We start from the raw sequence: 4043 nt of genomic DNA on the forward strand, positions 1-4043 counted from the left end.
TATCAGCTGATATACGAAGGGCGATATAAATACATTTGATTTGATTTTGATTTGACTTGTGTAAGGAGCAGCACACTCCTCACTTCACATCCTGGATGGAAACASTTTTTAGGAATAATCAGCAACAAAACAGGAATGACAAGCACAAGATTCTTTACAATCTATTAAGAGGGAGAGGAGCTCGTTTCCACAATAACCCAGTGGTCTGATCTCCATGGCGATGGCCTGGGGTCTGGTTTCCATGACATTAAGGGGTCTGTTGTCAGTGGTGATTCTACTGTGGACTGCCACATCCACAGATGGGAGAGGTGAGTGACAACCATTGTCTTAGTTCATCCGTCTTTGAATTATAATTGTACCTCTATGTAACTAGGCAAGTCAGTTAAGAACAAATTCTTATTTACAATGATGGCCTACCCCGGCCAAACCCAGACCAGTTGTGCWCCGCCCTATGGGACTCCCAATCACGGCTGGATGTGATGCAGCAATAGGCAGTGTCTTAGACCACTGCTKKACTCGGGAGCCACTCTTCACCTTTTGTGTGACTCAAAATATTACATTCCAAAATATTTCCAACAGATGTAAGATCTTAATCTGATCACTCTTTTGTTGCTMTGAKATTTCCTGCAAGGTAGGAAAAGCAAAGTTCTAGTGTATTCAAGTTTAAAGGCTTCTAAATATTGTGATTTCCACTTTAAAATGGCAGACTTGATTTGCCCTATCGAAAAATGTATCAATGTTTAAATGTATCATGTCCATTATTTACAATCCACATAATAATTCACATTTCCTGTTGCTGCAGGATTATTTTCCTGCTGTAGCAAACAGGCTCAAGGTAGATTCCTACATCTGTAGTCCCTGGGTCTGTTTTGCAGTAAGTGCTGAGCTAGCATCAAGCTGGGAGGTAGGGAAGTTGTTATCACACTGGAACTTTACTGATATAAGAGGAATCCCTCACATCAAGTTTAACTGGAAAACAAGCTTCTCTGAAACATGAAATGACTTACTTGGAAGACAGAACCTGTTGTGAGTAGTTATCTTTGTCCACTTCCACCCTAAGGCAAAGTGATATACAGATGGAATCATCATGTGATCATGTGATTGACAATGAGGTCTCAAGAAAGTCTCCCTGTGATTATGTTTGAACAACTAATGGAGGATCAGTGATTCAATTTAACAGACAAGGAACAGGCTAAGATGGTTTAAATGTAAATGATTGCTGAATGGGTGTGGTATGATTATATGATTATATACTGATTATATACTGTACTCTATATCATCTACTGCATCTTGCCATCTTTATGTAATACATGTATCACTAGCCACTTTAAACTATGCACTTTTTATGTTTACATACCTACATTACTCATCTCATATGTATATACTGTATCGATACCATCTACTGCCTCTTGCCCTATGCCGTCTGTACATCACTCATTCATATATCTTTATGTACATATTCTTTATCCCTTTACACTTGTGTGTATAAGGTAGTAGTTGTGGAATTGTTAGGTTAGATTATCGTTGGTTATTCTGCATTGTCGGAACTAGAGCACAAGCATTTCGCTACACCTCGCATTAACATCAGCTTAACCATCGTGTATGTGACATAATACATTTTGATTTATTGATTTGATGAGAGGCATTAACCTTTCTGAACAACCCATGATCCGGGAATAATTGTCATTCAAGCAGCGGCTGAATAGCATAGCGCCACACGGTCAAAATAATTATTACTACAAATAAGTTTATAATCAATGCATCACAAGTGAAATATATCAAACAATTCGTAGTAGCTTGTTGTTAATTGCCACCTATGGTGTCAGATTTTGTAAAAATATATTTTACAGCGAAAGAATCCAAGCTTTTGTGAGTGTAGTTTTTCAATGCGCTATACATTCAGCTAACCCCACATTAGCATAGTCACGAAAAGCGTGAAAAACATAGAATTCATACGGCTTACCTTAGATAATCCTTCAGACGTTTCCACTCACGAGACTTCCCAGTTACACCAACAAAATCTTTCCTTTTTGTTTTGATAAATAATTACTTTTATCACAAAAAAAACGCCATTGGGTTTGTGCGTCATGAAGAAAAGACGACAGCCTCATTCAGTCCCTGAAAGGAAGACGGAATTTTCTATTACCAAAACACAGCTTAAGCTTGTTGTTAATCCACCCTATCGTGAAGATTTTCTGAAATATATTTTACAGCGAAAGAACCAAGCTTTTGTGGTGTAAGCTTTCTAATGCTACATTAAGCCTTAGCCTTATATTAGCTTGGTTAGCTTGGTTCACGGAAAGTAAGAAAAGCAATCAATTAATCACTTACCTTTGATAATCTTCGGGTGTTCCAACTCACAGAGACTCCCAGTTACACAACAAATGTTATTTTTGTTCGATAAAATCTACTTTATATCCAAATACCTCTCGTTCGTTTGGTGGCGTTATTGCTCCGACATCCACCGGAAAGAGCGGTCACGAAAACGCATACGAAAATGCCAAATAAAATCCATAATGTCCACAGATAACATGTCCAAACGTTTTTTATAATTAATCCTCAGGATGTTTTTCAATAATATATTTCGATAAATATATCAACCGGAGTGTTGGTTTTTCATTTAGGACCCGGGAAGAAACAATGGCCGCGCCTTTCTCTGTTGCGCACAACTCACCTCTTGAAGAGCTCCCCAGCCTATCCACTTACGCAATGTGATCTTTCACCGCTCATTTTTCAATAAATAAAAGCCTTGAAACTTTGTCTAATGACTGGTTGACACCTTAGGGAAAGGCCATAAAAAAAAGGAATCTGGTTGATATCCCTTTAAATGCACATTAGGCACATAAGAACAGAGAGGTTTCAAAAAAAGAGGCACTTCTGATTTGGATTTTCTCTGGTTTTCGCCTGCAAATATCAGTTTCTGGTTAAACTCACAGACAATATTAAGACAGTTTTTAGAAACTTTAGAGTGTTTTCTATCCCTAATCTGAAACAATTTAATGCATTATTATAGTTTTCGGGGCTGAGAAATAGGCAGTTTCAAATGGGTACGTTTTTTTTAGCCAAAAAACTAAAATACTGCCGCACGCGTAGCCGCTTAGAAGTGTTTTAAGGGAGGTTTAGAGGGTGTTGTTTCATGTGTCCGGGTCTGCCTGGAGTCTTTAATTGAGATTTGGTGGACATTTTTAAGTTAGGAAGAGCGAGAACGAAGGGATTCGTGGACCAATGCGCAGCATTTATAGGGGAAATTAAAGCCATCGTCTATTGGAACGATGGGGCAACACGAAAACAAACATAACTTTGCTACAAATCAGAAGACATAGGACAAACGCCGGTAGACGGGAAAACGCCGAAACATGAATAAACTTTAACTTAAATCGTAGAACTACGGACAGGCACAGACTAACAATCAATAACGAACGGAACAGCCGGAAACATCCCGTTATGGTACACTAGACGACACAGGAGACAATCACCCACAAACAAACAGTTGAGACACCCTACTAAATTATGACTCTTAATAGAGGAAAACGCGAAAACCCTGCTCTTTAATAAGAGCCAAAGCCAGGCAACCTCAAGAACAACAAAACGCCAGAAAAGCAATAGGGAATGCCCACCCCAAAACTCACGGCCCTGACCCATATTTACACATACAAAAACAACAGAAAAAGGTAGGAACGGTTACAGTTGTTGCTGGTTTTGCAATCGCTACATTTTTTTGCTTGGCTGATTAAATTTGTGCTGTTGTGGTGTGGCTTTTGGTGGTTAGCTAATAGGTAATGACTAATATTGTTGTTTTCGCTGTCAAAACAACTTTAAAAAATTGGAAATATATGGCTGATTCACAAGATGTTATCTTTCATTTAGCTGTACACCATAGTATTTTTCAATCAATGTTTATGATGAGTATTGTTGGGTATTTTTCAGTTGCCTCTCTGTAATAATTCGTGATGCTTTGTGGATATTTGTTTAGTGTGGTTAGCTGCCAATGTAAAACTAAGGCGTGGGTGGCTAGTGAATTTATAAGACCTGCCCGAGGAAGA

The sequence above is a fragment of the Salvelinus sp. IW2-2015 genome, linkage group LG27 (assembly GCF_002910315.2).
Source record: "Salvelinus sp. IW2-2015 linkage group LG27, ASM291031v2, whole genome shotgun sequence".
Taxonomy (NCBI): Eukaryota; Metazoa; Chordata; class Actinopteri; order Salmoniformes; family Salmonidae; genus Salvelinus; species Salvelinus sp. IW2-2015.